Genomic DNA, 22,876 nt, shown 5'->3' on the forward strand with positions numbered 1-22,876 from the left:
AGGGGGCAAAGCAGTGGGGGTTGGGTGTGGTGGTGGGATGAATTGGGTGATTGGGACTGACCGTGTATACAGTGACGTGTATAAAATGGATGACTAATACGAAAAGAAAAAAATACTATGGTTTCATCAATCTAAAAGAAAAGTCGCCTTAGAACTGTCTCAAGAGTACATATGATGTGTACGGACAGTGTAGGTGTTTTACAGTGTAACTGTTAGGAGAGGGAGATGACTTTTAGGCACCATGTGGATCATTTGCCTTGCGTAAGCACAGCCCTAGGAGTCCTCAGCTCTCAGTCAGACTTAGGACTCCTTAGGGAGCAAAGGTGATGATTGCCTCTGATTTAGACTATGGTAATGAGAAGATGGGGGCCTGCTGTGATTACATTCTTCTTTTCTTCTTCAACATAATAAAGTAATGCAGTTTACACCCCCGACCCAAACCAGTTTAAGTGCCTGTACCAATATCAGTGAATTAAACATTTTTTGACATTGTTTGACATTAAGTCAAAACTTGGAACATGTGAATCAGTTAGTGCTCTTCAGAAAAACAGAACCAACACCTATCTACAAGAAGATTCATTTTAAGGAATTAGTTTGTGTGATTGTTGTGGCTGGCAAATCTGAAATCTGTAGGGCAAGCCAGCAGGCTGGAAAATCAGGCAGGATTTCTGTGTTAACAGTTTGAGGCAGCGTTCCTTCATCTCCAGGCAATTTCAGTTTTTCCTTTTAGGCCTTCAACTGATTCAGTGAGACCCACCCACATTATTTCTGCTTTACTTAATGTCAAATGATTATAGACATTAATCATGTTTACAAAATACTTTTCACAGCAACATCTAGGTTAGTGTCTGACCAAACATTTGGGCACCATAGCTAAGCCAAAATTTCACATACCATTTAACCATCACGGAGGGTGACGGATAATATGGTAACAAGCCCTTTCTAGTTTACATGATAAGTGTGCATACATTTTTTTCCTTTGGCCAGATATACTTTAGCATTGGTCATTTATTTGTATTTGTAGACATAGATCATCATTCATCTGTCCCTTCTACGTTTTGTAATCATTTATTAAGCATGCACTTTGTACAAGAGACAATACCAGGCAACTGAATAACTTCAAAAAGTGAATGACAGAGGCTAAATCTTCTAAGTGTTTTAATTCTAGTGGAAGAGCCATAAGTATAATAGATGACTGTGTGATAAGTAAATCTGCAGAGTAGAAATGTGTGTTTTTCAATCATGTCAATTAAATGTCATTTCCCCCATGAGCAATCAAAAAATAATTCATGGCAATGGTTAATATGCCAAGTTACTATGCTTATTAATTTAAGGACAACTCATATGTAAAATTGAATTATGAAAGAATGCTTGCCCACTGCAGGTCAACTTCATTTAGACACTGTTGGCCATGCCTGCATTCAGTTTAGCACATGAAAGGATTTGTATTTGTATTCAGCTTATGCAGAGGTGATTCAGTATATACTCAAACAGGTCTGACAAGTGGGCTGTCATGTTTTATGGATAATCTTGTGCTTTATGTAGCATAGAGCAATAAATATTTTCCTTACAGCCTCCAAATGGTTGTTTTCTCATAGCACTTTCTCCTTCCAAAACTACATTTTATTTCTATTTTATTATTCAATGAATATGAACTTGTCTGCCTGGCTTTTGAGGCCCTCTGTAAACTCGCCACACTTTACTAATCCAAACATAGATCTTCTACTTTGTTAAGGTCATGTAACTTAGAACACTCTCACGTATTCAGCATATGCATTTAATCCTTTCTGTTTATGCAAATCTCAGCTGTCATTACAGGCCTGGCTCCATGAAATCTTCCATGACGACTCTAACTGCCTAGAGAGTTTCCTTTGCTGCACTCTGAGTTGCGAGCAATACCTAGTTGGCACCAGACAATTAAATACAGTCTGTTCTGCTATAATGCATTTTTCTGTAATGTGAATTAGCTCCTACAGGATTGGTAAATAGGGGAATTACGTTAGTAAAATGTGGAAGTTGGTTCATGTGTGATTTCTCCCCAGCATAATATTTAGCTTTACCAGGTAATTATAGCTGCACGCAAAGTATACTAATACAGACAAATGCAAAATACAATGGAGGAATACCCTTTTCACCTAACTACTTTCACCTTTTTTTTATAAAATAGGTGTTTATTACTATTACTATAGGTATGTATTACTTCTTTTTTTAATTAGAGATTTTACATGTCTTTTTAGGCATAACAGCGTTTTTATAAAAATTGTTTTGGTTTTGTTTAGAACTTTTGTGTTATAAACACATAGATTTTTGAGTGTTTCTGCAAAGCCCTAATTTTGGGGTATAAGCTCTGTTGTATTTATTGTCCAGTTTTTCAGAATGAAAGAACACATAGGTTGCAATAGCAGGAATTGAGAAAATTTACTTCAAATCACTCAATATTTATTGAGCATCCACTCTGTGCCAGACACTAGTGTTGATGTTGGATGTGTGAAAAATGAGCAAGGCTTACTTTTGAGTACCTGTACTCAAATTCCTGTATGATGGTGGTTCTTTTGCTTACTTAGCTCAGCGGACTGGGACGAAGAGAGAATATAAGAAGTAACTGTGACATTTGTGTGTGTTCCTCCTACTGCCTGGAATGCTCTCTCATTCATGCTTGCTTTAGCCAATTTCTTCCCAAGCTTCATCTCTCAATTCAAACATCTTTTCTTTATATGATTTTAATCTCACATGGCATGAGGTACCTTTCTTTCATAGCACTCAAGGTAGCTGTTATTTTCAATTCTTTGTGATATTATTTAGGTAATATTTTTCTTAGACTGCTCCATGAGAACAGAGCTCATGTTTATTTATTCCCCTTGTTGTAGTCTCATTTTCTGGCAAGTAGGTAAACAAACACAAACACAACAGGTATTAATATATATAATAAATATAATACACATTATATATAGATATATATAGCAGGTATTCATTCACTAAATTTTTATTTGTGTGAATGGATTTCTTTACTTTTTAACTACTGAACTTTAAATATTCTTCCTGGAATGAATAATTTTTTTTCTATTCATGTCACTTTTGTATCACCACATTTCCTGGTAGTGTATGAATTTTTTTGTTGTTGTTGAAATTTTTGGCTTATATTTTTATTTTATACATTTTAATTAAATATATTATAGAAAGAAAAATATTTTAGACCTAAGAATTTCTTATGTTTATATTTTCTAGAAATTGCAAAATGTTTTAAGAAACACACAGAGCTTGGAGAAGCTTAGAGAAGTATAGAACAGTATTTTTATTATTTATTTTTTTACTTAGTATTTGAGTGAGAAGGATGACTTGAACAAGGCCCTTAAAGTCAAAATCTAAAAGAGTTGACAATTTTGGAGGAAAATATTGATATTTTTAATGAAAGTTAAGAATATCTGAACATCAAAGGGCACCATAAGTTAACAGACAAATCACAGACGAGAAGAAAATATTTGCAAGGAATGCTGGTTAAGTACCCAGAATATGTAAGAAAGGCACCAACCCAACAGTAGTATGATCAACTATCCAATAGAAAAAAAATATAGTAAAAGATAAATACTGGCAGGTTCTTCACATTATGCTTTTTCTCATGTTTAAATTTTACAAATGAAAATAATATGATCTTTACATCATCTTTTTCCTCCTAAAATCATCTGTCCTACAGTACTTATTACTTCTGATTTTGTCTGGAGAAACAGTTACCATCATGTTGTAAGTTTGGTCCACCAGCTTTTACTTGGTTCAAGGAATAGAGCACAAAAAAGTTGTGAGTTAAATAATAAAAGACAGGTGGGGATTGGAAGATTAATTTACTATTGATAATTCTGTTAACTTTCAACAGTTATTGACGTTGCCTAAGATAAATCAGTGTACCTTTATATTAGCCAATTTTGATGTGACCAGAGAATGTTCATAAAATACCTTAATAGTTGAGGATTATTTATCCAAGTGATGATATATCTATTAGAACAGCATGCTTTTGAAACTATTACACTAGAAGATGATCAGTTTTCCTTAACTTGAAGATGTGGCACTGCTTTGGCCAGTCTCTGACTTTGGCCGAATCAGCATCAATGCTGCTATTAATCTCTGAAAAAACATACAGATAACTTCCCTTTTAAGACACTATGATATCCTTAAAAAAGTATTTTTAATATAGGATTAACCATTCATTGTCATGATCTTAATAATTTATGAAGTTAAACCATAGTGTTTCTTTTGATTGTCTTCAGGCTACTACTTGTATTTTGGTTTGTTTATTTATTTACTGGTTTAGTGATTTATCTACTATTTAACTTATTTACTTTCAGAACTTCGTTTACAAACTTATAAACTTAACAGTTATTATCTTTTATGTGCAAGACACAGGGCTAAGTGCTTAACTTAATGCTCTCATTTTTGAGATAGGTTGTTTTTAATTTCCATTTTTGGTTGTAAAAATTGAGGCATAGAAAAATCAAACATTTGTCAGTGACTGTACAGCTTGTGTGTGATGGAATAACTTATTTCATCTCATCTGTGTAGCTGCTTATTATATTAAATAAAGTATTCCATTATAAAAAATTCTTTTATAAACCAGAGGTTATTTCTGGCTTATTAAAATATGCACCTAGTACCCATAGATGTACAAGTAATGCTGGCAATGATCAGGTACCTAAGAGGCTAATATAAATTATTCTGAAAAAATAACTTTATTAAATATATGCCTCAAAACCACTAGTATTTGACGAAATCAGTGTACTGGAAGCAAGAGGCTTAAAGTCCTAAAAAAAAAATCTCTGTGACAAAATTATTTCAGGTTTGAAAATGAAATGAATACATCAGTACACACAAATACTTAAAGTAATTTTCACATTTATATAGAAAAACAGAAAGGCCATGCCATTGGGTATACTAATGTGACTTCATTAAAAGAAAAATAGTACTGCATATGATTGTGAACTTGTGATATGTAGGTTAGAATGTGAGTAATTTTGAGCAAGGTAACTTATTAGAAGATTGTTTCAAGAGTGAATTTTAGTAACAGCTTTGTAAGTTACAGACACCTTTTGGGAGTTGAGGAAACTAAATAGGTCCCTTTTTCCCCCCAAATAATCATGTGTGCATAAACAAAAAAAATAGTGTTTGTAAGTTCTAGTAATTTTAGATTGCCTGGAGTGTCCATGGATTTACTCTGAAAAACTCAGTACTAGTCTCTTGAAAATATTCAATCAGGAAAAAATAATAATTTTGTAAAAATCGTTTGCATTGTTAGTATACTTGGGTTGACAATGTAGTAAAAAAAGTGCACAAAGGAATGCATATTCTCTAGAAAATGTAGATTTTATAGTGCAGGGTTGGTACAGATTTGCTCCTGACATTGGAGCAAAGGACGTTTCGATCAGAGAGAATCAGAGGAAGAGATCTATCTGCCTTCAGTAACAAGCACAACCACAGCGTTCCTCAGGAGAAGTTTCAGTCTGTAAACTGCTTTCCCAAACTCTATCCCATTTGAGCCTCACTGGACAGTTATTTTGATTTCCTATGATCTCACTGTTAATTCATCCTTCTGGCTTGAGCTAAACTATTCTTTCCTCCATCACCTTCCCTTGTGCTATCAAGCTGAACCTCTAACCCGAACTCATCTGTACATCTGCTTTCCATAGGGTGTAGGAATACTGTATTGCAATTTCTGGAGTCATATTTCTGGATGCTTTGTTTTACAAGTAGGTCACATCCTTAATAAAAGATGTGAGCAGTAAAATATATTTTAGAATGTAAAAGGTATTTTGATTTTGGAAAAAAATTGTTTCTTGTGGCATCTATTTCAGAAATCCAGTAATATTTTTTAAAAATTTATTTATTTATTTATTTATTTATTTATTTATTTATTTATTTATGTTTGGCTGCATTGCGTCTTCATTGCTGCGTGTGGGCTTTTCTCTAGTTGCGGCAAGCAGGGGCTTCACGCTGCAGTGGCTTCTCTCGTTGGGGAGCACGGGCTCTAGGCGCACAGGCTTCAGTAGCTGTGGCATGTAGGCTCAGTAGTTGTGGCTCGCGGGCTCTAGAGCACAGGTTCAGTAGCTGTGGTGCATGGGCTTAGTTGCTCCACGGCATGTGGAATCCTCCCGGACCAGGGCTCGAACCTGTGTCCCCTGCATTGGCAGGCAGATTCTTAACCACCGTGCCACCAGGGAAGTCCAGAAATCCAGTAATATTTATAACAACAGGTAATAGCCAATACTGATATCATTTTTAGGATTTACCAGCCACTGGTATGTATGTTACACATTATTAACTCATTTAGTCCCCATAGTAATCTAATGGTCTGGTGGTAATTTGCCTGTTTTACAGATGAGTTTTGAGGCTTAGAGATGTTAAGTAAATAACCCAAGTTCACACAGAAAGTAGTAGAGCAGGAGCCAATCTGTGAGGTAGGGCCCAGAATCCATGCTCTTAAACTCTTCACTATATAGACGTGGAGCCTAACTATAGTTTTCTTCATAAACACTTGCATATTTCGTTCTAGTGAGAAGCCTTTTGGTATCCCTTTCAAAAATAGTGGAAGTCTGACATTGGTGAAATTGTCTACTTCTTTTTCATTGCTAATTAAAGAATATAGTTGACTCCAGTACATATTGGAGGTAGTGCTATTAACCCAGCATTAACTGGGAAATAAGTTAGAGTAGCTGGACTAGTAGATTTCAAGGCAAACAGTGAATGATTCTTAAAAAAATGTGTTCACCTTTGGGAGAAGGAAGTGACTGATATTAGAAATAAACTTATGAATAACTTTGTCCTCTGTATGACAGTTTTAGAGAAAAGTGTTCATAGTGGTCAAACCATGAAATTTTAGATACTTTTTAAAAATCAGAACTATGCTTGTTCTTAGCTGAAAATTTTATTATTACAAACCTGTTGATCTTGAAGTTATTTAGAACTTTGCTTAAAATATTTAGTGACACAGGAAAAATAGAAACATCCAATAAAGGGGAAAGACATTTTTCATATTCAAGTTGTCTTTATTATTCTTAAAATCAAACACCTTATGGTTTTTTAAATTTTTTAAAATATAAAATTAAAAAAATTTTTCTTTTTAATTTTATTTTTAACATTTTTATTGGAGTATAATTGCTTTACAGTGATGTGTTAGTTTCTGCTTTATAACAAAGTGAATCAGTTATACATATACATATATCCCCATCTCTTCCCTCTTGCATCTCCCTCCCTCCCACCCTCCCTGTCCCACCCACATCTTATGTTTTTCAGTGTAAAATAATTAGAAACTTTATAGATAGGATAATATCATAAGAAAGTCTGAAATCATCAGTGTTTATGCTGACTTTCTGAGCCATGGTCAATTTTTCAGAGGAATAAAAATCAGTATGTATTAGTCTGTGTTTTTAATTTGTTTTTCTGTTCTTTTTGAATAGGTTTCCCATAGTAATGTCAGTCGCAAATGTGGGGAAAATGTGGGGTTTCACACATTTCTAATAAGTTATTGCCTGGTCATTGGTGGGGACAAGTTTTCAACGCTGCCTCTTGCCACTTTAAATGAAAGAGATGCATGATTTGTTACCAGTTATGTATGTGTAGAAACCCACCTTTTTCAAAGAAAGCATCATTACTAGCTTGTGAAGTGTTCTGAACATAAAAACATTTATTTGTACCTCATGCATCTTCATCACCCCTGTTAGTGTCCTGAATATAGCCAGCAGTATGTTAAAACCGGTTCTGACCACCATGATCTTTTCATGTACAGGACATTGTAATTATTAAAAAGAAAGACCGATATCTTACTAAGTAAGCCATGTTTTACTCAATCTAAATACCTTTATAGAAAACACATGTGATGTAGCGTGTAGGTTTAGTGTTTATACATATGACTTTAATAACCTGTCTATTTAAGGATCTACATAATTATTCAGTGAACGAATATATATATATTTATATATATATACACATATATATACAATATTTCTCATCATTTTAGCATTATTGTTTTGTGGTTGGAGTTTATTTCAAGTCCCATCATTAAAGTCTTATTGAATGGATTATTTTTTTTCCCTCTCCCTCATAAAAATAAAGCATTTGATTCAATAAAAGGTTCCACAACCATGCTCTGGGTTGACAAAGACTTGCTTGCTTGATTAGCATGAATGAGAATATGAGAGATTTAAAGCAAAGCGGTCAAAGCAATTAGAACTAAAGGCCTCCTATTGCTGAATAATGAAAACCGTGCCTGGAACACTTACAAATGTATCTAAGAAAATTGTTACTTATGCAAAATGAAATGATAGTGAAAAAAAGAAATAGAATAATAAAGGCCAAAAGAGGTAAGACTGTCTAGGTAGCGTTTTAATATTTTCTTACTACTATATTTTAGAATTATTAAAAAGTGTGATACAGGGTTTCTGCAAAAAGGTATATTTATAATTAGGAATTGCTTATTTAGATGCAATATGTTCAATATCTAATTGTTAGAAAATGTTTAATTTTAACACGATTCTATAGGATTTATAAAATCTACAATTTGGAATTTTTTTCTTACAGCTTAACATTTAAATCATTCATTTAAAATAGAGTACATATATTCAAGCTACAAAAGAGATTAATAGGAATGTAATATTTAGTATATACTTTTCTCTTAATGCTTCCCAATTTTAATAATCTAGAATACATTAATAGAGTTTCAGGATATTTTGTGTGCTTAAGAAGAGTCATGGTGCAAAGAACACAATTGGAGAGAATACTTAGATAATCATTTTATATTTTATTAAAACAATTGCTCCTAGGAGCAATTGATATTTTTCCATTTGTTCAGCTTTTCAATATTAAACAGTTAGTTATCCTGTTTTTGCAATGTGTAAGGCATTGTGAAAAATACCGAGATAAATTAGACATGGATCTGGCACAGATTGGCTTGTGTTCTAAGGAAGGTAGTTATGACAAATATACTATACCTTAATGCATTAAATAGATTGAATGTAAATGCCATTAAAGTGCATATAAAAAGCGATGGGATTTTAAAGGAGAGATTATGTTTATCTATAGGTTGTATTTGAATTTGATCATGAAGTATGTGTATATATATCAATTTAAAGTGTTTTTGCCTATAAGTAAGTAATCAGAGTATCTTAACACAGGGAATTTGTTGTTCAAATACAGTCCATTCACAGCTTCTGCTTTCTTTCTCTCTGAGGTTGGTTATCAGCTCTGCTCTTTTCCTTGATGGCAAGAGCGATTTCGGAGACTCACAACTGTGCATAACAGTCTCTAGAAGAAGAAATACTGCCCTAGTACTTCAAGGAAGCACTCTAAGATCTGCCTTGATTGGAGTGCCTAGGATACATGTTTACTCTTAACCTATGGCCTGGATGAAGGAATGTGCATATTGGCATAAGTGGACCAAGGCTCCTCCTTGGAATTGGAAATGAGGTTTGATTTTCCCTGAGTATTCATTTGTGTGGGGAGAGTTCTGGACATACTGCGCTACTGGAGAATGGATTACGAGTAGGCAGCCTGCAGTGTCCACTGAAGTGTGAGTTAGACATCCAAACATTAGAAAGGACATTTGGGCGGAGTAGATTATGTGAACATGTGCAAGACAGAAAAGATCACGAATGTGCCCAGAGCACTGATTATTTCAGTTCCGCTGGGTAGAGTATGCCTGAAGGGAAGTTGTAGGAAATAACAGCAAAAGGGTAGATTGAGATCAGGTGGTAGAATACCTTGAAAGCTGGGCAGTGGAATTTGGAATTTATTCTGTAGATCATGGGAAGCACTCAGCATTTTGAGCAGTAGATCAATAAGCTCAGAGTTGCCATTAGGTTTTAAGTTTGCCAGTGCCTGGTTTTATAGAAAAGGTATTGCAAGTGAATCACAGTTCTTTCCTTTAGCACTTGGTTAAATGTTGATGTCATGTTCTGACATGGGCGAGAAGACATGGGGAAGTTTGTTAACGTCTAGCTTAGGTGTCTAGGAAGATGGTTGTTTATTTACTAGAAAGAGAAAGCACAGTAGGGAAAAATCTGAAGGGGGAATTGATAAGGAGTCAATATTTGGACGCATTGAATTACCTACTCATGGAGCCATTGAATGGTAGAAGCCTGAGAGTTCAGTTTTTCAAAGCTTTTTATTTTACACAGAGTGTAGTGACTTTGTTCACATTGCTTTACATGTCGGCCAGGTTTTACGTCCAGTTCTCTTGACTATAAGCTCCGTATTCTGTCCATTTTAACATAGCTGCCTCCATGTTTGATACACTGACTGATATGTTTTGCCAGAATAATAAATACTGCTTAACATTTATTGTGAATCACTTTATTTCAGGAATGGCATCAAGCCATTTTTACTTTTATTAATTATACTTACATGGTAAGTGTGATAATTAAAATCTTAGTATCTAATGTTACTGAAAGATCTAATGATCTTTCACTGTGGCAAGCAAATTGCATGTATTATATACTGTGTATTAATGTATTCTACCCTCTGGTAGGTAGAATTGTTATCCTCACTTTACAGATTGGAAAATTTCAAGTTTATGTAACATGCCTAAGATCACACAACCTGAAGGTCAGAGCAGTATTTGAATCCATAGAATTCTCGCACTCAAACCAGTGCACATGGGCACCTTCAAAGTGAATCCTTAAAATGGTCTTATAGATGGAGGAGAGAAGGTAGACTGGAGAGAGTTGCACTTGGAAGTTAGGAATTTGAGACTAACAGTTCATCTAGAGGTCAGGCCTAACGGGGCTGATGATATAGATAGCACAGTAATGTACACTAAGATGGAAATTGAAGCTATGAACTTGGGTTGTATATATAAGGGAGAGATTAGAGAAAGAGACGAGAAGGGGGTTGGAGTCAGAATTGGGGTGATAGAATAATATTGAGCAACTAAAAAGTTCAGAGAACCATCAAGAGAGCTCAGTGATAACAAATGCAAAGGAGAAGAGGTTTTTTGAAACAAAGAAGTTGGGCAGTGCTACAAGAAAAGCCTGTTGGGGTTGATGACTAGGAGGTCATTGGAGGCCTCTTGGGACACTAGTTTCTATCAAGTGACAGTTACAGAAAGCAGTGGAAATAGGGTGACTGAATGAGTGCAATGCCGATTTATAGTTAGCAGAGAGATTCCATTGGAGAGGGAAGTCTTGAAGAATCACAAAGGAGATAATATAGGTAATGAAGATTGATGTGGAGGCTGTGGGAAGAAATAGATGGAAACCACTAGCGGAAAAAATGGTTCTACAAAGGCAGATTAGAAAAAAAAGAGATCGATGGAGATTTAGGAAACAAATTATGAAGTAAAGTGAAATTGGTAACAGTCTCATTGATGGTCTCAGTGCTCTCAGTATATATAGTATGTGACTAAACCATCACTGTACTTTGCTGTGATGTTTTTACCAAATATCACATGTACCACAGTTAATAAATTCCCTAGAAACAAAGACTTAAAATTCAAATCCTGCTGTGAAAGAGATAAGCTATCAAAAATATAAATCATGCAAAATTAAATTGCCTGCCGATGCAGTTACTTAATCAAAATGTACAACTTGTAATGTCATATCCTAAGTGAATGTAAAGAGGAAAGTGAATTTACTCTGTAAACTGGTGAAGTCTTCAAGTTTCCTCTTGTCCGTTTGCTCATTCTATGTTCTTTTCCTTCTGGCTAAAGACTTTTGCTTGAGTTCCTGCAGGTATACAGTATCCACCTTCTCTTTTCACCCTTCCTTCACGCAAAATAAGAGCAGATTTCATAGTCAGTTTATAATAATAGTTAATATTTATTTAGCACTTACTGTGTCCCAAGCACCGTTCTAGTGGCTTAGGCACAATAAACCATTTATTTCTCCATCCAGCTCTGAGTTAGATTTTATTTTATTTTATTTTATTTTATTTTATTTTATTTTTATTTTAATTTTTTTTTGCGGTATGCGGGCCTCTCACTGTTGTGGCCTCTCCCGTTGCGGAGCACAGGCTCCGGACGCACAGGCCCAGCGGCCATGGCTCACGGGCTCAGTCGCTCCGCGGCATGTGGGATCTTCCCGGACCCGGGCACGAACCCGTGTCTCCTGCATTGGCAGGCGGATTCTCAACCACTGCGCCACCAGGGAAGCCCTAGATTTTATTTTTATACAAATATTCGCAGCATTTACATACTTGTTGTCAGATTAGCTGGTTGCATTTTACTGTAATTAATTCAAACACAGTCACTATAATAATCACTTTTAAACTGTATGTAAAAATGAGAAATTAAAGGACTCCTTTTGTAAAATTGATTTTTTTAAGCAGGTAGAGAAATGTTGCATTGGATAGAAAGACCATGAATATCAGGTCTACTCTCCAGGTTCAGAAGGTAAAAAACAAAGAGCTGCAGTATCTTGGAATGTGGAGTGTAGTAAAGTGGGAAAGGCATACGTTGGTGAAGTTGTAGATGTAGAAGGTGTAAGCCATGTTCTCTCAGGCTGCCCCTTGTTTTGACTTGGGAAGCTCAAACTTACCTATTTCCTCCCTGAGTGCAAAACAGAAGGGCTTTCCTTTAGTAACTTGCTTTCCCTTTTTCCGTTCTCATATTGAAAGATTGATATTTTACATATTTACATATTTTATGCATTCTGGCATAATAAATTCTCATGCGCCATTAATATTTAATGATTGTAATAACAATCTATAAATATATGAATATATATTTCTCTTATCATTTCTACATCTGATAATGACATTTTGGACAAATAAGTATTTAATTAAAATGAGTTCTTAATGCTTGTATCTCTCCTTTTGTTTGTAAAAGTTAACAGTGCATTGTATATTTCAATTGGAAAAATCTTCTAAAACTTATCCTTTATTTAAGTGAGAGTGCCAGTAACCTAAACAGTATTCTAGTAGTCTGAAAAAAAAGTTAAGACATCAAAACCCTAATAGTGGTAGGAAGTGACTTGAGCAGTGACAAGAAGAGAGTCCAATGAGTCATAAATAAACTAAATTAATTCAGAAGCAGCAGGGTGCTGCACAGATGTGGTTGCTACCTTTTGATCTTTGACAAAAACAATTCCTTTTGTTCTTCTATGGTACATAAGGATAGCCTCATGTGATTTTTGTCTATTGAGTTTACAGTGTTCAGTATTTGAATATGAAAGTAAGAAGAACTATGTTCTTAAAAAATGGTAGATTAGAGTATGTCAGGAACAGTGGCTTAGATAAGTGTGTTAATATTTCAGGTCACTAGATTACCACTTAATTGAATCTGAAACAGTTTATGTCTTTGCCCAGGGAGTAAGAAACTAAGGAAATTATTCAGATATGTCACAATTCAAGATTATTTTTATTCATGTGTTTGGATTTATTATATTTTTATGTGTTTCAAGAGAAGCATATGATTATTTTCAATTTTTGTGACTTTTAAGGATGGCTGTGTACTCATATTCAAATAAAATCGTCTTTAAATTTGTGCTTTCTCATACATTATTAATGAAATATTTTGTGACATATTTAGTTTATGATGCGAAATTTAATCGTGTTGTTAAAGACAGGTAAATGTGATAAATTAGTTTTTAATGTACTAAATAGAGATAATAAAATATTTCTTAATAATTATATTTGGCAGTTGCGTGAATAGCTTTTGTAGAAAGAGAACAACATTCTTAATTGACTCAGAATATATTCATTTTAGTTTCCTAGGCTTTAGATTTGGTTTACTTTGTGCATCTGTCTGCTATAATTCTTCTTTCTGTACTGATGAAAATATGGGAGAAATTATATTTTTACTTTTGATCAAAGAATTTAATAGTTCCTTCTTTCAGTGCATAGAGAAATAAAGAGGACTTCAACTTTTAGTTTATAAATCTCCAGTTTTTCTACATATTATTGAAAATTCATACTGATTAAATATTTGCTCTCTGCCTAAAACTTTTCTAGATACCTTACATGTATTATCTAGTTTAATTCACAACATGACAAGAAGTATTTTCCATTATTATTCCTATTTTACAATGAGGTATCTGAGAGAGAGGAAGTTTAAGTCACTTTACTGAGCTCACCCAGATGGTGAAGCTGGGAAGGAGGCCTAGATTATTATAAATTCTTCAACTTTACTTATCCCAAATTTGCCACCCAAAGAAGGTTAGTACCATTAAGTTAATGGACATTTGAGAATCTCATCGTATCACCTGACTTTTTGGATTTGTCAGTAATAAAGTGGGAATGAAAATAGGGGGTGAAAGTATATTCAGTAGGAATGCTTCCTTTGTTGGCCTTGACATTCTGGAAAGGAGAGCATTTCTTTTGAAATTTTTGAAACTTTCTAGCCATTTCTGCTGAACATACCCTTTGGCAAGGGATTGAATTTGGATGCACTTTATTTCCCTTTCAGAGCTGGATATGTGCTGCTGTCATGGTTTATGTTTGTCAGGGGCTGACAGGCACTTTTAAGATGTCACACGTCAACAAGAGGCTATCGGCACTTGTGATTGCTTCCTGAATTACTACCTTCTCTTAACCTAATGGTTCTCAAACTTTGCTTAGTAGCATTTCAGAAGCTCCGTGAAGGTATTCCTTAACACGAATTGAATTAGGACGAATTTAAAAAAATCACTTAGGAAAATAATAACTACAATTTCCTAAATTCTTAAGGTTTAATTTTTTTTTCTTCAAATTTTGGCTTCTACTGTTGCTTGTCTATGGCAGAAACTATTCTTGCAGTTACATGTATATTTTGATACAGAAAAATTATTTTCAGTTATTTAAGGTATAATGACAATCAAAATATTCGAGGAATAGTTGTGATTTCTTTTCTTCGATGGTTGTTGGCTAAAGAAGAATCCATACTTGGGTTGCTGGGCTAATAAGGTCTTCTTTTTGGTTATCAGGATAATGGATAGGGGGCTAAAGTAGCAGAGATGGTAGATTGAGTTACATAAGAAAGAACATACAGTTTACTGGGTATTTTTAGATTATAGATAGTAATCTATAATCTAAAATAATAAGTTCAGAAATAAAGAGAGGAGGAAAATTAGAGGTAGTCTGGAATTCTTACAGAAATAGAAGGAGAAGAAATTGTGAAGCAGCTACTGTATGTTAAATGCAACTTTGTCTAAAGAGGTTTATTTTTGTTGTTGATAGTTTACTGTTTGTTGTATAGAAATCTATATTCTCTCATTCACTCATCTCCTTATCCCATTCTCCACAATTACCTTTTGCTGCTTCTTGACAATTAGTAAAACTTGCATTCTTTTTGGATTTTCGTCTTTGAGTCTCTTAGACTTGGATTGGTGTTTTATGAATAGGCTAGCATACAGAGATAAACCATAAGGCACCACGATTCATGGTCAAAATAGTATTTGATATGGTTTTTACCAAAACCACAAAGACATACAGGTGTTTCACAACTTGAACACTTTGAAAACCAGCAATTACATCTTTCGTCCCCTGGATTCTAATCCTCAGCTCCAAGGCTGCATCCATGATCTACTTGGTACTGTTTGTGAGTATCTAGAATCCTGACCTTAGCGTAATGCTCATGTCTTATCATTGGTAGAGTGACAAGCTGACGCCAGCTGTGACAAAGATTGTTTCACTAAACCCAACCACCAGTGGTATACCTATACTTGGAAGTCAGTAAAGGACTTTTAGTTTAAAATGTGCCTAAAACTCTTCTAAATGCTATAAGAATAGGAAAAAATACATGACTTACGTTCCTAAGAATTTGAATCTCCTTGTTGATTTGATTATGGTTATGCCCAAAATGTTTAGTTTGGGAAATGTGGTGTGAATTGGAATTCCTGGAACTACACTAGTATTATCCTATTAAGGACCCACTCCTTTGAGGATGGCTTAGAAGTAAACTATCTTGGAAAGGAGAAGAAACTCCTGATAACTCTGTAATCAGATGTACAACAATAAATGAGAACTCGGACTTCATGGAGTCAGTTTATCTATTGAAGGAGACAGATATGTAAACAGATTATAATTGCATATTTCTGTCATAATGGTATACAAATGTGGTAAATGCTAAAATAGGGGCAGCACAAGACATTAATAATCGGAGCATTGTTTTAACCTTAAAGGGCCGGTTGACATAGGGAGCAAATCTGAATTGGGTTGAAAATTTTGTAGTGAAGACTGAGGCAAGGTGAGTTCAAGGAATAGAAGTATAATTGAGATGATAAAATAGAACGAGTGAAACCAGAGGATCATTAGTATTAGTTCAATGTTAGAATTTCTAGGGGGACTTCCCTGGTGGCGCAGTGGTTGAGAGTCCGCCTGCTGATGCAGGGGACGCGGGTTCGTGCCCTGGTCCGGGAGGATCCCACGTGCCGCGGAGTGGCTGGGCCCGTGAGCCGTGGCCGCTGCGCCTGCGCGTCCGGAGCCTGTGCTCCGCAACGGGAGAGGCCACGACAGTGAGAGGCCCGCGTACAGCAAAAAAAAAAAAAAAAAAAAAAAAAAAAAAATTTCTCGGGAAAGCCAGGTTAAAGCTGGAGATGTTGATTTCCAGAATTTAAGAATGAAGATTCAAGATATGAGTTCACAAGTATAACCCATGTTACAAATAATAGGAAAATTAAAATAGCTAAATATAGGAAAAATAAGTATGTGATCCTAGATTATAGAATAAATAGTACACCATATACTTAGAACCTTGACATAGCAGTTTTTGGAACTAGGGCCCTTAAGGAGGTATTTTCTTTAAATCTTTGAAAGTTTATAGCATTTTTAAAAATCAGAATAATTCTTCGATTTTAACTCTCTAGCTACTGTCAGTCTAAGTGAAATGTATATATAAGTTTAAAGAATATATTTCAATTAAGCCTTCCTTTTTTGATTTCTAAAATAATTTTACAATAATAATCAGATGCAGTAAAAACAGATCTAAGGCAAAAGGACCTAATTGCATTAGTGTAGTCAAATTACAGGTGTTTTTCTTGCAAATGTTAAAAGAATTCTCAAGTCTTTAAAACTTATTTAAAGGATCATCTTATACAAGTTGATTTAAGTAGTATATAATTAAGGTATATAGCTGGTTTAATTAATTTACCAGTGTTTAATCAATTTAGGATGATGATATTCTTAGACTGAGCCCATATAATTTTTTAGGTAGGATTTGTTTTGTTTTATTTTTTAATTCCTGAGACAGTTGCTGGTTGGAAGTATCAATTTAATGGAATTCTTAGACTTTAATGAAACATAACCTTATGTTATCTTCTTATATATATTTATTATAACGGATAGTCATATAAATGATTTCACCTTGCATTATGAAACCAGGTAAAATAAAGTTAATCAATTTTGGAGTTTCTATATTTCTCTATATACTTGCAAATTCAAAGAATTGCAGAGATGCTAGATAATAAAGCATTAACAAAGTTAATCATTTAAAGTATTTATGTTTTATTCTATTTTAAGTATGTAATTACTTCCTAAGTATATTCTTCAACCACAATCATTAGAAATGTATTGAGTTTGAAGATATCACAGAGGTAAGAATACACGGTGAATTCAAGATATTTACAAGAATTTTGTCAATAAGGGTGTAAATTTGCATTTTATCAGTGGCTATCCACACAATGATGAGTAGTCATTTATACAAAAAGATAATGAGAAAGACAGTTTGGGGTAAGTTTAATTGAGATACGAGAAAAATAATTTACTCTCCGAAAGGAAAAGGGTATCATCTGAAAAACCATGGAGTTGCTATAAACCATCATGTTGCTGAAATGCATTAATTTATAGGTCTCTCTACACCACAGCAAAAGATGTAAAGTGAAGCATGAGAGCAGCCTCTTTCATTCTCAGTATATACTTATCCTTTCTTCTTTCCTCATTAGTTAACCTTTGTCTGTGTTTCCTTACTTGTTGGTTTCTTTGGGTATGAATCGCTGGGTTCCTCTAGGTATTTATCTAGTGTTTCTTTCATGTTTTATTCTTAGTTCTTAGCATAAACCCTTTTATTTAATTTTCCAGGCTGACTTTTCTATGACAGTCCACTTGTGCTGGGCTCTCCTCTCCTTTCCTCTTCTCTCTTACCCTGTCTTCTCTCTGTCCTGAGGATGTTTTTATCTCCCCTAGCCTCCAATCTGGTTCAGCTCCAACATTCTCTTTGACTCTCTCTCATCCATTTCCAGGTTCCTCTAAAGTTCCCAGATTTCCTCACAGTCCCAGCGTCTTGGTTTCTGCCTAGTCACCACTGCCCCTCATCTCACTCTACCAAAATGTGTCTGTTTCCAGTCAAAAGTGTCCAGAACTTTCCCCCTGGGAGACAGCTGGTGTGTATGCAAAGAATTGACCTTATGCTCATGTTTCTATCTCAAAAATTAGATTTCTATAGAAACGGTACTTGGGCATCCAAACGGATTTCATACCTTCTGTTATATTATGGATAAGGTTTCTATTATTTTTGTCATTGTTGTTTTTCCCCTGCAGACTAACTGATTGACATGTAGCCATGACTATGTGAAAAGGACCTTGAAATCTCTCTCTGTTCTCTAACCCTAGACGTGCCTGACTTAATAGCTAACATTCTTTTACCATCTGCCTGACACTAAACTCAGCAATTTTAAAATGTTTTTAAAATATTTAGATGAAGAAATCCCCCAGTTTCTTGTGTTTACTCAAACTGAAATCTCAAAAATATTGTTATTAAAAAGTTCCTTTTAAAACCTAACCTAAATGTTTGCCCACTGTGCCAGTGTGCCCCCATGAGAACAGAATGTTCCTAACTTTTAAGTCATGAGTTGCTGCTGTTAAACACTCACTCAGCCTTCTGTTGCCTACAATACCTTCTTTTCTTAAAAACCTTTGTGTTCATACCCTTATTAAAATTTGGGTTTCTGTTGGTAATCTGCCTGTGTAACTTCCAAATAATAAAGGTGTTTTAAGTTAAAAACACTTCAGAAGTTTTTCTTCACTTAGATACACATTCCACCTGTAAGTCCCTTGAAGTTGTTTTAATTATTATAGTCTGTGGGGATTAGTATATTGTAAGGAGATTACTAGCCTTCATTACTTAGCAGCACAGTGAGAGAGGGTGCACCATGAGAATACAGAGCAATAAATGTTTGAGTTGTACAATTAGCCGAGTTCTGGATAAACAGGTTGTGTTCCAGCACCCTCTTTAAAACATAACTAATTTTTAGAGTACTACTTCATATATACTGTTTGCTGTAAGGGATAGAGAATACAGAAAAAATGCAAGACATGATTTCCATTCTCAAGAATTCTATATTCATTTCAAAGAAGGGATGTGTTCATGTTTGTATAAGCATTCTAGAGAATTATCTTATCAACAGCATTATTTTAATAATAAAGGCAGAGAAACTGAGGATCCAGTTTCTGGAAATCAAATGGTTACCAAAGGTTATACAGGTAGAAAGTGACAGAGATGAAATTCAAATTTGTCTGTCTGGGTGAACAGGTTATGTTCTTTCTTCGTGTTAAATCAACTGCATAAAAAAAGAGATGATCACATGTGAAATAACATTGAATGCTTATGTGATGATGACTTCAACTGTTAGTATAGTCTCCAGTTGCTCGAGGAGAGCTCAGGGAGTGTTAAAGTAAACTGGAAAGACTTCCTTCATAGAAGAGATGAGAACTGAGTTGTAATTTGAAGTGGAGTAGGATAAACATACACAGGAAGAAAGATGAAATAGGAGGAGTTGGTTCAGAGGCAAGCGTAAAGATAGGCTATTTGTATAGTTCAAATGTAGAAACTAGTAAGTAGAATTTTTCAGCTTATAATAGAAAGGCTCTTTTAACAATAGCTGAGAAATAAGGTTGGAAGGACATAATTGTAGTAGCTGCATTGATCATGTACTAGTTATGGGTACAGTTAAGTACTTTAAATATACTAATTCATTTAACCTGCAGAAACAGTACTGTATCAGAGCGTTACTGGAATTAATTCCAGTTTATGGATAAGAAAATGGTTGTGCAGAGAGGGGGCACTCAGGGGTCTGAGATAACATCCTCCTTCCACGTCAGCCTCTGTCCAATGGCCATTGTTCAAGGTCTCAAACACAGAAGCCCACTGCAGGGGCCAGTGTCACTATGGAAGAGCACAGGCCCCACGTAGAGGGATTGTTCTAAGGCAATTGTGGACACATAGGAAGGCCAGGCCAGGCACCTGATTTTTTTTCTTTTTATTCAAGTCAGAAACAACATACCTACATGATTAAACTATTTCCATTGGTAGAGCGGCTGATAGGTTTGTTTAATATCTAAAGTTACTCTGTAATCCTGAGTAAGGGGGCACAAAGAGGTGGGTATAGAAACATCTTCTAATAAGTGCTCTGAGGTGCCTAGAAGGCCAGAATGCTTATAGTATGAGGAATACAAAGATACTAAGAATCATCTGCATGTGGTAGAAGTTTACAACTAGTTTGAACCAAAAACCATGCCAAAAGTCCATAATTAAGAATATAAACAAATGCCATTTGATGAACCACATTTGCCCTCCAACTTGAAACAGCAAAAAACAGACAAAATATATGCAACACCTGTTTTCAAGACACTGGACATCAGCCACCAAAGAAAAATGGACCATAAAAGTTTGAGAACAAATTAGGTGAGCCTTAAAATGTCCTCAGTTTTAGTGCCTTGAGAATTTCCAAGTCTTGATGCGTGGAGGGGCAACTCAGGGGGAATCCGGTGAAGTTTCTGTAATGAAGAGACAGAGTTGAGTGTCTGGGAAGACAGCAACGGCTGGAGATTGCAGGACGTGGTATCGAATCCCCTCAGGTATTCAGCTGAGAACTAAGGAGCAAATGTTTTTGACGAAACTACCTGAGGCCAATAAAAGAACTAAAAAAGATAGAGGTAACAGTTCCTGATACTCACACAGGTCTAGAAAGAGTACCTGTTCCCAATAACCACATGCCTATCAGAATGACTACAATTAAAAGCCTGACATAACAAGTGGTACTGAGGATGTGGAACTGGAATCCTCACACAATGCTGGTAGGAGTAAACACTGGTACCCCCACTTCAGAATGCAGTTTGTTAGGTTCTTAAAAAGTCAAACACATTTCTACTTACGACCTTTCTGTATTTCCATACGTAAGTGTTTACCCAAGAGAGATGGAAGCATATATTTATAAAGACTTGTACACAAACATTCATACCAGTTTTAATTGAAAGAGCAGAAACTGGGAACACGGTGAATGGCCATCAACAAGTAAACGGGTAAACAAAGTTTGGTGTACCCTCACAGGGGACTGTTACCAAGCCATACGAGGGATTGGGCCATTGATACCTGCTAAAAGGTATCAGTGTGAATGGATATCACGATAATTGCACTGAGTGCAAGGAGCCAGATTAAAAATGTGTATCGTATGTTAAGTGTGTTATGCAATTTGTATAAAAATGTAGAAAATGAGAACAGTGCATAGTGATAAAAATAAGATCGTCACTTCTCTGGGGGAAGGGTGAGGTGTGCACTGGCCAGGAAGGGTGGGAAGGAGAGATTATATAAAGGATAAGGAAACTTTTTTTTTTTTTTTTTTTGCCGTATGAGGGCGTCTCACTGTTGTGGCCTCTCCCGTTGCGGAGCACAGGCTCCGGACGCGCAGGCTCAGCGGCCACGGCTCACGGGCCCAGCTGCTCCGCGGTATGTGGGATCTTCCCGGACCGGGGCACGAACCCGAACGCACGAATCGGCAGGCGGATTCTCAACCACTGCGCCACCAGGGAAGCCCGGGTTGGAACTTTTGAATGACAGAAAAAGGAGTTTTTAGCAAAATGGATAAGCCCTCTGAGGGAAGGAACTTGTTGCCAGAAAAGCAAAGGGCGCCAAACCAAGTCTGCAGGAGAACTGAAGTTAAGTAAATTCAGGAAAAAAAAAATAGTTATAAAGATTTTTTAAAGGAGTGGATATAGAGGAGCCATGCATCCATCACAATATTAAAGAGGCCATTTGGTAAAAGAGCTTCAGAAACAAGGATACATTTTTTGAAACATTGGAAGAGAAGTTCTAGAGAAGAGGAGGAATGAAAGGTCCGTGGCTTTAGCAATTAGAAGATGTTAGTTTCTTAAATAAAAGAAATGAATGGGTCTCTACTAGAAACTGTGTTGAACATATCCCATTATCAAGAGGTCTTCTATCAGAGAAAAACTGCCCTGTTGAGGTTGGTGATTTCTGTGACTGGGATTTGTGGAGGGCAAACTGAGTCTGATATTTTTTCCATAAAATGTTGGCTTACTTTTGGACCAACTGTTGGTATCCAGAAACTCTGAGGACTCCTAGAACCATTCCAACTATTGTTAACATTGTGATCCAAAATTGTTTTGGCATCTTGAAATGAGGACTATCTTGGAGACCTTAAAATTAGGAGGGACACAGATTTCCCCTTTTGGGTTTCAGTGGGATCCAGGCAATTCTGAAGAGTATAATAAATAAAATGTAGTTTAGGACACTGTGGTGTTCTCTGGGTACACATTAGTTAGGCTGCTGCTGTATGTCACATTCTTACGTCAGAATAGAACAACCTGCTGTTGATAAGTGCGTTAGCATTGCATTATGAGCAAAATGTGAGCAGAGAGGTTGCAAACTTGTATTGGTACATGAAGCAAGGATACAGAGCTGAAGTACAGGCTTGACCAGCAGTACCTTAAAAGTGCTTGCTGGCAAGATTTACCATGATATTTTCAGATAAACTCTGCATCCAGCACACATGGAGAATGACAAGATCCTGACTATCATCTCTGAGTATGAATCATGTTAGATACATGCCCCGCTATCAAAGATCAGTTCATTTTAAAATAAGCCATATTTTCCTGTAGTTTCAGGGCAAGAGAAGAGAAAATAGTTTATAAAGGGAATGAAGATGTTGATCTCTGACAGCCGATCTTTTCAGTCTAAGTGAAAACATCAGCTATA

At 35.5% G+C, this 22,876-nt stretch overlaps 1 protein-coding gene across 13 annotated transcripts in view; it reads left to right on the top strand.

Annotated features, from left to right (window-relative positions):
• The window catches only part of CCSER1 (coiled-coil serine rich protein 1), a 1,267,249-nt gene that overhangs the window by 17,002 nt on the left and 1,227,371 nt on the right, over positions 1-22,876 (top strand). The window lies entirely within an intron of this gene.

Source organism: Kogia breviceps, chromosome 6, assembly GCF_026419965.1.
Source record: "Kogia breviceps isolate mKogBre1 chromosome 6, mKogBre1 haplotype 1, whole genome shotgun sequence".
Taxonomy (NCBI): domain Eukaryota; kingdom Metazoa; phylum Chordata; class Mammalia; order Artiodactyla; family Physeteridae; genus Kogia; species Kogia breviceps.